The sequence below is a fragment of the Macrobrachium nipponense genome, chromosome 1 (genome assembly GCF_015104395.2).
Source record: "Macrobrachium nipponense isolate FS-2020 chromosome 1, ASM1510439v2, whole genome shotgun sequence".
NCBI classification, from domain to species: Eukaryota; Metazoa; Arthropoda; class Malacostraca; order Decapoda; family Palaemonidae; genus Macrobrachium; species Macrobrachium nipponense.
In genome coordinates, this window is record NC_087200.1 from 19,462,629 (window position 1) to 19,473,892 (window position 11,264).

The window sequence follows — 11,264 nt, forward strand, 5'->3', positions numbered from 1 at the left end:
TTATTATACTATATTAAAGAATAATAAATATATATTATATCATATTATATTATATATATCTATATAATATATAATATTAATATATATATGTAATATTAATATATTATTTTACGAACGGTTAAAGTAGTATTTCCTTATAAATAAAAAATTGTTACTCTTTACTTTTGTTAAAAAATGTGGAAAGGATATAGAAAATGGCACTACAGAGTCGACGCTGTCCAGAGGGAAGCACTTGACCATCTGTAATGGTGTCATTTTGTTGATTTTAAGAAGATGTAAGCTAAGAGGGATGGCAATGAATATTAGTTAGGTCATGCAAAGGCAAGAGATGAAATCCATAGAAAATGTAGAATCGGTCAGTGAGAAGATTGCAAATTAGCAAATGGATTTTCATTTCAGCAGCTTTGCTAGGAATTGCAAAGCTGCATTTCAGATAGAAGTGAAAATTACATACGGGATCGCAATGAAAATGCTAAGGATTGGCATCACGAATGAAAAACAGTATTTATGGCGTCGAAAAAAACTACCTCGTTTGCACTTAGGTGAATGTTATAGGAATGGACAGTAAAGTAATTACATGCCAGTGGGTTTAGTAAAATCCTTGAGATGAGCAGAAGGGAGGTTGGAGAGCGACATTGCAGAACCTGTCTTGAAGGAACATCTTCGATAACTTTCCACTGTGTGTTCTTACATTATCGAACACCACAGAAGAAGCGGCGCTTCAGGGTTAAGATACATCGCATAAGGACGTTATGAAAGCCTGTGTATGAATGGTGTGTGAAATCTTGCCAAAATTCTGAGAAAGAAAGCTAGCACTGATATTCGTAACCGCACTCGTTTATATAAAATATACAAAACACGACGTTAATTTTCTATGCAAGATTCCACGTAATAAAATTATAAGCACAAAATATTACGCAGTATCAGATAAAAGTCAATTATTGTGAATGAATAGAATCAATAAGGACATCTGACGGAGCACAGAGGAAGGAGATAGATATTTATTCAGTTTTAAAGTGTTCGAGAACCAGCTGAGATAATGAGTTTAAATAACCACCACAACCAGAGCATGAACAAAATAAAACAGTACACGGATACTTGGTTCTTGGTTCACCTGTATAATTGTACAAAGAAAAAAAAAAGGAACGATTGCTTAACGCATTATTGATTAGGCGTGGACTCTGCAAGTTAGTAAAATTGGGTGAAGAGAGAGATAACGTATAAGAAATTGCCAAACTTTTATTGCCGGCTGAAGAGACGCCTTCGTAAACATAATTTTCTTCTTTCCCTTAACATTCATTTAAAAGGAGACCGCAAATCAGCAGATATCAGTAAGACTTGGACATGTATGGAAAAACGCGTTATTCTCTCTCTCTCTCTCTCTCTCTCTCTCTCTCTCTCTCTCTCTCTCTCTCTCATATTTTGTCACGCTAATGCAGGGGCATTTTGGAGAGTGACAGGGGGCCGAATAAATCTTCCCAGTTTACGAGAAGACGTGTCCGTGCTGTAATTCAAGCAAGGGGCAATTGGCAAAACAAAGTGCCCCTTACCAACAGGGACAAGAAAGTCGAAAGTTGCTAGCCACAGGTCCCAACATTTCAGCTACATAAATTACAAAGGGTGTGTTTTATTACAGTCCTCCAATATCTAAAGTATGAGGACGCCAAGTCTTGCCTGCAAAGAAACTTAAATTTTTCGTTAATATCACCAGGTCACGGTTACACGGTCACCTGTGACTTTTTATGAACGCAAGGCCTTTGAATATAGCATGGCGAATGAAAAAGGATGAATGAACTCTTATTCAAACTTCAACTTTAGTCATGAGACCTTGAAACAAATGTAGTCTCACATCCCTGTTCTTGTTATTGACGAGGGCAAGGTATTGATTTGTTCCTTACTGTTGTAGAGAGAAATGTATCAGTAATTTAAATTGTAGAAAATTGTACTTACATGAAAAAAACAGTTACATAAAGTTTCAAAAACGAGCAATGAGACAAGCAGTGCAAGGAATGTTACAGATTAGAAGATATTTGCAGAAAAAACATTGCACTCGGGGCCGTGAGTTCAATTCTCGAGCATTCCACTGAAGGGGTCAGAGATGTGTATTTCTGGTGACAGAAGTTCGCTCTCGACGTGGTTCGGAAGTCACGTAAACCCGTTGGTCCCGTTGCTGGATAACCACTGGTTCCATGCGACGTAAAATACACCATACAAACAAACAAATAAACAAGAATAGTGAATAAGAAGAGTATTTTTAGCACCGCATGCATACATCACCGCAGATGTTACATCAGAGATATCATTTTCAAAAGGCAGAAATATTACATCACAGATATAATTTTCCAAAGGCAAAAATGTGAGAGATAAACGAGATATCCGAAGGCAGTTTACCTCGTGAAAAATAACGGAAATCGTTCTCCGAAAGACGTCGTTCCATTTTTGGGTAAAATCGGAAGCGCCTTTTTCGAAGGACCGCAGGAGAGAAACATTCGCGCTTTCAGAAATAACACCGGACACATAAAAGGGAGCAATTTAAAACTCGCCATTTTTGTCACTAATAAATTCGGCATCGGCAGGAATTTGACAAGTAATCTGTCGGGCCATTTACATTCATGGGTCCCCCGGGTGAGGGGCATTCATGGGTCCCCCGGGTGAGGGGGGGGGGGGGGGAGAAGGAATTTGGGAAAAGGTGTAAAAACTGAGACAGGCCGTTTGTTAGGAAGTGAGAGAATTTTTCCCTGTTTGGATGAATAATCATCGTTTCCGTTTATCGTAATTGATTTGCTTTCACTATATTTTTTACCAATAAATTTGGGTAATATTTCATCCGGTTCCTTTTCATTGGGCTGAGGCTATTTCTCACGAGGGTTACTCTTGTCAGCATCTTAGACATCTCCCTCTGAGGCATTTGCATGTAAGTTTTAAATCATGTTTTCACTTAAGTGATCGTTTTTAAATTCACTTGGATATTTACTATTTATCATTTTATCTGCAGCTGTTTGGGTTTAAAGCATTTTCTTTGATGCTCCAAATTGCAATGTATTACAATTTTGCAAACATGACCGTAATTAATGGCATAATATCCATCACTGTACCCAGTTTAAACAAAAATCATTTTCGAACGCTTGGATTTCAACTGGATCTCGCATTTTATAGCATATTTTACATTCTGATGGAAAAAAAATCTGTAGTGAGATAGAAAGAATTAAAAAGCTTAATTTCTTCACTAATCTAGATTCTATTTTTTTATGTTTGCCTATATTTGTTATTACCATTTGTGAGTGAACCGTTTTGTCCAGGTAAAGGCTCAGAACTTACTGATCAAAAACGTATTCTATAACGTGTTGCTGGTGAACTAACATTGCTATGGCGTCGTGTAAATGGTATATTTTAACTTATGGGAGGACTTCTTCTAAGAGGAAAATATAATTTCCCAGACAAACAACTACTGTCTCTTGTAGCCCTAGACCGAAGGAAACAAGCAAAGGAAAGAAACAGAAGAGCATAGCCCCGAGGGATTCGAGTTATCCCGAAGACTGAAAAGTTTTAAGTCTGTTTACGAAAAGCCGTCATAACTACATGAGGTGTATTTTTGTGATCGGTGAGAAAGAAAAAGGATATCCCAGTACCATGCTTCTCAAATGTGTGTATTTTTGCCACATTTTCAGTTATCATGACTCGATAGTATTTTCTTCTCTTCACTTTCGTATTTCTCTCATAGGCATTCTATTCTTATGGAAGATTGCTGTCAAAGTTGATTTTCCTGCAAGACATATTCTGTTTTAAATTTTGTTCATTTATTTAATAATAATAATAATAATAATAATAATAATAATAATAATAATAATAATAATAATAATAATAATAATAATAATAATAATAGTAAAAACAAATCTAGTTACATTGTAAACAGACAAGGCGGTGTTGTACCGTTCTAATTTGCTTTGATCTGTGAATTTATTTAAATTCAGGACTTTCCTGCCGTTGATGTAACCACATAACAAAATAATCAGAGTAATTTATTTGTGTAATATCATCCACAAAGGGTAACATTATAGTCGGTAGCGTTTACAGTTTCAATGGCTTTAACTGCAATCCCAAAAGTTCGAGTTTTTTTTTTTTTTTTTTTTTTTTTTTTTTTGCCTTTGTAAAATAAGTAGGAAGGGATGCTCTTTTGATATCGATAGATAGAGTAGCATTTGATCACAAATGCTGAGGTTAATACATGATAATGCAAACAGCCTAACTTGATACAGTCAGATCTCGTACAACGACCTTTGATATACATGCAAATGTATACAAAGGCTAAGAGATGAAACTGATGTCAGTACATAAAGCTTAAAGTGATTTTACGACAGTTAATGAAGCTATAAAACAGACTACATGTCTACGTCAATAGGGTCTTCGTAAGAACATTTTACTGCGATGGTTTAAAAGACAGCATTTGATTTAGCCACAAAGAACCCAACATCAGTACGAGAACGAAGGAATATAATTGAAAGGTAGCAAAAGAAATTAAGCGGTTAAGTCCTAGTGAGTGCTTTTCACACTGTTTGAAATCGTTGAGGCGATAGACATGATTTTCCACCGGCTGTGTTCCTCCACGACTTCTTACTCAGGGGTCTGGACTCTGGACGCATTCGACCGCGGTTATTGGTTTTCAGTCCAGTGGTTTCGCGTATGAGAGGTGATGTTCAGTGCTTGGATGGTGTCACTGCCCAGCCCTTTGCAAGGTCTTGGCTGCTTTGAGAAACGGACATTACTCAATATTGGAGCGGAGCGGCATGTTTTGGTAATTGATATTTCGCCGTGATTGGTGTTTCTTGGTAATATTTCTTGAGCCTGGTTGGCCTTTATAAAGATGACGGCTTTGCAACTATTGTTACCGAACTGCATGGTACTGTTATGATCAGTTCGGCAAGAGGTTCTTTCCAGTGTCATTGCAGAATTGCAATTATACATTGTGAGTGTTTACCCAGCGTAACTGTTGTTTAACCAAACTACCATATACCCGCCAACCTTCCTCCTTGCGCAATAGACGTTTCAGTCTAACGCGCAGGTTCAAGAGCTTAAGACCAACCAATAAACAAACGAATAATGCACATTTTCCTCATAGGTGAACGTAATTTACTGTTAACAAACTTCTAACCTTAGATGTAACCTTGGTTAAATTTAAAGAACCATAGCTTCCATTGTATAATGTCCTTGTCGGATTCATTCAGGTTGAATTAAGCTTAAATTTTTATTGGAAAAGTGTACCTTCAGATTCTGTTATTTCGTGATTGCTATGGTATATATATAATATGTGTGTGAGACAGAGAGAAGACGCTTGATAACGCGTGTACGTAATTGTGTGTGCGTCCTGCCATGACAAACCAAGTTTGTCCAATTAGAGTGGTCAGCAAAAGTCTGAAGAAATGACGCAAAAGTGATGTCTTGTGAGGAATGAAGTCACATTTGATATCCTTTTTAGATCTCCTTCGGAACCCGTTGCAGACAAGGTTATCTTCGGCCGGGAAAGAGATAATGATGGAAACTTTTCAAATAATTTCGTTCCAGATCGGATCTCGTCCGCACTGAAACTCCTCCTTTCTTTATCGTTTTTTTTTTTTTTTTTTTTAAGTCAAAGACCTTCCGGTTTTTGGCCGAGAATTTAAACTTCTCTCTTCGTGTGACGTAGCCGATTTGAGTTTAGTATAAGGTGAAACAGGAATTAAAATTTCCAGGAAAAATAAGTTTTAAAAGCAAAGTTGCCAGCAAATTCTTCGTTTACTTCATACCCTACAGATATTAAAAACCAATAATTTGCCATTTTCAAAATAATTATATAATCTTAAAATTTCCTCAGAAACAGACCGATTTTTCAGGTCCAATTTTATAAACCTAGGATGCAAGCTTTTTTAAAAAAATCCAAAATTACAAAATTTGCAAATGACCGGATTAAACTACAATTGCTGTGATTTTTTTTAAATGATTAAAACTGATACTTTTCAGTTTTCCGGTAAAACTTCTGTTGATGAGTACCAAAGAAGACAATATCATCGGTCTTGCTAAGAGTAAAATTCTAAAACTGTCAATCTTGGATTCTGTAGCGTTCGAATGTCAAGTGTTTTTCACTGAATTCCAAAATTAACAAAGCGTTTGCTTGAAATCATCGGCGTATAATGCGAAGCCTCTATTTAGACGTTTATTAAGTTCACTGATGCAACTTTCTTTCGGTTCGACTTTCGTTGGGCCGAGTAAAAGTTACTTGATAGATTATCAGGAAAAAAAAAAAAAAAGTCTCCCTTTCTGCTTAATAGTTACTTTGTGGCTTCCTTGCAGAACTTCTTTTGGTCATTTTACTGCCACGAGTTCTATTCCACTTTTATGAGGCTTTTGAGGTTTCTCTTGTATCAGAGTTTTTGGAATTATTCTCACCTGGTTTTTTTTTATTGACATTATCTGTAATTGAATTAGTCTTATTGTGCTACCTGTTCTTTTTTATATCTCTTTGTCCTTTGTCGTAACTAAATTGAACGGTAATTTTGTGGGTGGAACTTTGTTTTCATTATCACGCTTTTTCTCTCTCTCTCATGTCGTTTTTCGGAATAATTGCAATGTAGGGTTCGTTACCAGGTTTCATAAGTTCACCTTTTTTTGCCACGCTGGGGCATGGCGAGTTATTGTTAGTTCATTTTTAATTGTATGCGAACTGTATATTTCTCGAGCATTTAGCTGTCCTAATACCAGTAATTCGAATAAATTGCTTGTCAGACAAATTATACTATAACTGTTGCAATTGCATGAACTCAGTTGGATATTTTGGAAAGAGAGTCTGAAACCTTCCCTCTGTTTCCTCGTAGTCTTCAGAGTAAGACCAATGTCCCGTAGGACCACCCACATTACAATATTGTATACTCCCTAGTTTCCATTTGGAATATTATGTGAAGAAGGTCTTTTTCCACCTTGTGTCACCTACAACAGCCCAACTGTTAGTATCTCAATGCATACTGTTTTATATTTACTTGCCTTTTATTCTTGCTTTTTATCTCAATGATATAACTTGAAACCATTGCAGGACTGCTCTTCGCTCTATGCCATTTTTGATTTGTCTTCAGCTGTGACGTACAAAAGATAATAATTTTCATGCACTTCGCGAGGACTACTGTATTATTTCCAAGTGGAATTATTTCACTAAAAATTGAATTATTTCTCGGAAGTTGAACTCCATGGTTAAGACTTGCAAGCTCCGAATTCCTTTGTATGTGCTAGGTGCCTTAACGCCTTTCTATTCAGGAGGTTGAATAATCATTACGTAACTAAGGAATTTCACAAAACTTGAGACGGTCGTTTATTTTGCCAGCAGTACCTGCTCCGGTCGCAGCAACCACCCTCCCCCCCACCACCTCACCTCCTAAAAATCATTCAAGTTATTCTTTCTTTCCTTCCTCCTTTTCTATTCATAGTTATACGACATTCACTGTCCTGCAATTCGGGTTTACATTCCCCCAGGGGCTGTTGGTTCCTCCCGAGAGAAGCCAGTGTTGTGTGTAAAGCAATTTCCATAACTCCTTCAAGAACCACCTGTTCCCTCCTCCTCCTCCTCCTCGTCCTCCTCCACTCGCAAGGCGCTCCCTATTCATTCATTGCCCTCTCTCAAATTCTGTTGTTGGGGAGTTCTCAATTCTCTCTCTCTCTCTCTCTCTCTCTCTCTCTCTCTCTGCCGTAAATTTTTTTTACTCTTTTTTCAAACGTTTTTCATTTAGTGCTTTGATTCCCCCCCCCCCCCCCCCCCCCCCCCCCCCCATTCTATCTCTCTCTCTCTCTCTCTCTCTCTCTCTCTCTCTCTCTCTCTCTCTTTTGTGCGTTTTTTAATTTTCTCAAGTATCGTAGATTTCACTTTTTATTTCGATCCTTTTTTTTTTCTTTCTTTAGTCCTCTTTAGCTTAACCTTCACACCCCCCCCCAACCCACCTTCCCCCCACCTTCACCCCCTATTAATTTCCAGAATGATTTTGTTATTCCCCCTGCCTTTGCATCTCCCCATGATTTAATATACTTTCATATTTTTTCTTTTTTGTACTGATACACCTTTTATTCTTTTACATCCATTCGTTCCTGCATTCGGCTAACATCACCTGCCCTGCTTTTTGTCAATTAGCTTAGGATCCCTAATCAGGGGGTCCTTGAACGCCTGATATCTATTCGCAATTAGATACCACCTAATCTTTACTTCAGTGTTTTTCTCAATACTGTAAATTGCTTGTGTTTTTGCTTCCGTATAAATTCTGGTTTTGATAAGGAAGGAAAAGTAAGGTGTGTGAATAACTTTTGTTGAGTGTGTCACCGATCTCGGAAAAAATCAACGTTACTGTTATTGATGTTATTGGGCATAATGACACGCCCGGATTCATAAGTGGCTTGGTAGTTGAGATAGGATTCCGTGCAGTGACTCCTGCTTTCTCGCCCGTTTTATTTGATAAAACTTGATCATATTTTTCTATGTCTGAGCCTCTTCCAGCGTCCTTCGCTAAGTATGTTTGTTTTACCCTGAAAGACGTGGCAGGGAACTTTACTTCAATAGAAGTTTATATCTTCGTAATAGTTTCATGCTACATAACTACAATGGGACCCTCTGCCACGCCTACAAAGCTGGTGGTGATTCTTAGTAGGGCTTTACGTCAATTAGTAATGTCTCCTTCTCTCTCCTCTGATATTCATGTTAAAACCATAAGTAAAACAAAAAAATAGGAAGAAAAATAAGTAAGATACTCTTATAGGGCTCTTTCTAGACGGTGCTCACGATACGTATTTGAATTTGAATCTGATTGGCAAGGACGTTTATACGTTTTTAATCGAACGGAGATTATACAGTCCTTTTGTCGACAACTCAAGATGCATGTTGAAGACGGTACAAAACGGTAATTGATAATTAGAGGAAGCAGACTCACTGACAGGGAGTGAGAAATTGTAGTACCAGGCAGTTCCTAGCAGATTAAGAGTGGAAATCTTAATATGGGATAATATATGCTAAAAAAAATTGATGAGCCTTTTCGCTGAAAAAAATCGCTCGTTGGATTTCAGGATCAGACAGTTGCAAGTATCGAAATGTTGTGTAAGAAGGTGAATGATGCTGTTGTACCCCAGCCAAATCGTATAACATTCAACACACCAAGACGCTCTTACACTCTTTTGGCTACATGGCACAGATATCAGGTTAGATAAAACAATAAAAAACGCAGAAGTTTTTCTTATTGCCAAAGATTTGAACTCGAGGGGTACCAGCTTGAGGAGCAAAGGATAATGTTCAGAGACACAGTAGAAACAATGGAGAATGTTACCTTTTTTAGTGATTAGATTTTGGGACGTATAAAATTCATTTAAATGGTGATCGAAAAAGCGTGTATAAACATTTCTCTGCTTGTTGAGGTATGAATTAAAATCCCCACTGTAGATAATTTACGAGGTGGGTAAATACAAAGATTGCAAGCGTTCATGGTAGGAATTCGAAGTCTCTCAAAAGTAGGTATGGTTTACTGATAAAGGCTGTAAATTTACTGATATGCCTAAGTATATTGTAATGTAAGTGATGAAAATTCATAAATTTTACGTTTCATTACGAACATTCTCGTTGCCGGGGAGGGGGGGGGGGGTTGGGGGAGGGGGGAGCAAAACATGAGTGTCAGAAGAGAGAAGGAATAAAGTTTCCAGGGTAAGGTGAAATTGAAGGGGGCCCAAAGGCAACGAAGTAAACTTCGAGGAATTGGAAAACAGAAAAGTTGGGATGAAGTTCCGTTTCAAGTTTGACCATCACAATGTTCCTGACGAGACACGCGAACGAACGCTCGCTACCTGTTGAGGAGGAGGAGGAGGAGGAGGAGGAGGAGGAGGAGGAGGCAAAGATTGGAATTTGGTTCCAGGTTGCTCTCCCTTTGATTTTCTTCGTTTCTTTCTCTTAACCAACTTTTGTTGGTGTGTTTGGTTGCTCGTTTGTTGCTTTATATCCTTTTATTGGGTTTTGTCGTGGGTTCCTTGTTTGTCTCTTGTCTTCATCTGTTTTGTTACCCTTCCTTCCTCACGTATTTATATCGTGAAATGCTCTCTCTCTCTCTCTCTCTCTCTCTCTCTCTCTCTCTCTCTCTCTTTGTCTTCTCGACTTCTAGTTTTCTTTTACATTTGTTACTTCCCCAAATTAATCTACTTACCTTTCATTTTATTACATATTTATTTCATCCTGTTTGACGACGTCAACACATTCTTAAGATCATATCACAAAGAAATTCCCAGGAAAAAATGAAATTACTTCCCTTCTGGGGCAGTAATTTCATCAACCCGATGTAAAGTGGCAATTAGCCACCTTTTCTAATTCATATGTGAGGTTCATAACTTCCAGTTAAAATTTCCTTCGAGTTTTTACCACAGGTGAATGCTGTTGTTGAATACCCTAATGAAATTTATTTCTTTTTGTACTAAGACTGATAATATAGATGTTCAAACATAATAGATAAAAATACAATTTTAATTTTTGTTAATTTGACCTTGTTTGGATGCTTAAGGATTACGTCATATCAGTTTGCCAAAAGTGGACACATGACACCTTAAATTGATCATGGTATTTTTCTGTTTATAAGGTGATTCCTGAAACAAACGTCATGTTTTATAGGAGAAATCTGAAGTTCGTTAGTGATTTTCACAAATTTGGCGAAGAGATTGATTTGATCCGTGAAGCTAATTCAATACTGACATCGATCCAACTCCAGATGTAGATCCAGGATATGTTTTTTTGGCTTTAGTTGACTTGTGTTGTTTCTTAATCGAAAGAAATCCCCGACGCCCGTCTCAGATTTTTTTAACGCCTCTGTAATAATGAACTTTCTGTCCGACATGACTGCAGTGGTAATTATGTAAGTTTTGACATTTATTTTATATATATAAATGAAGGTGAACAGGGTGCATATACTCATTCATTACAATCAAAGCGCCCCGCCAGTGTCTTCTAACCTCGAGACTGCCTGTAAGAAATCGTCCCAGTCTTGGAGCAGCATGTAACAGTGGGACAGGGCTATTTTCCAGGCTTGACAGCCAAGGAGTAGACGAGGCCCATTCTTTATTTTCTCCGTGACAGAAGTCTGAATGGAATGAGCGCATTTCCTGGGATAAATCATGTATAATTAACTTTTATAATAACTTCATTAAGAACCAGGACATTAATTTACTTTTGATGCTCGGCTCTAAATCACACGCAGAATGAAATTACCTGTTGTGATTTATAGCAGTGGAAA